Consider the following 591-nt stretch of genomic DNA (forward strand, 5'->3'; position numbering starts at 1 on the left):
TTAGTAAGTAAATGTTTGTGTTCAATTTGAATTTAATGATATATCAATGCACACAAAAAACGACCCTGGGAGAAGATGGTTTGTCAGCCAATATTATTATAGTATATTTTATCATATATTTATATTGCTATTAAAGCCTTTTAGTATGTTTTTAGTATTACAGTAAGTTAAATTAATTTTTGCCGAAAACATTACATTTGGGAATGTTTTTGAGTAGGTACCTATATAAAATGTAATAATAATAAATGAAACATTAAAAGCTTACAAAAAAAATATTAAAAATAATTAAAAAACATATTATCATTCATTGCTCTGAATCTAATCTAATTATATATTATATTATATGGTCTATATAAATAAAAAATAAAATGGTTTACTGTATTGAACATATTATTAAAATTTATGGTATATTTCTACTTTACCGGACACCTTTTTTTTTTGCGATTTTTGTAATTGAAATATATGTAGGTAAGTACGCTGAAAACGATGGTGAAGTCAGAATTTGGGGCTCGGACTTAGTTTCGAAGTTATCGGCGAATGAAGTTCGCTATTTTAAGTTCACTGTGCCTATCATGAAGATTGATGTTTTTC

Source organism: Acyrthosiphon pisum, unplaced genomic scaffold, assembly GCF_005508785.2.
Source record: "Acyrthosiphon pisum isolate AL4f unplaced genomic scaffold, pea_aphid_22Mar2018_4r6ur Scaffold_282;HRSCAF=698, whole genome shotgun sequence".
NCBI classification, from domain to species: Eukaryota; Metazoa; Arthropoda; class Insecta; order Hemiptera; family Aphididae; genus Acyrthosiphon; species Acyrthosiphon pisum.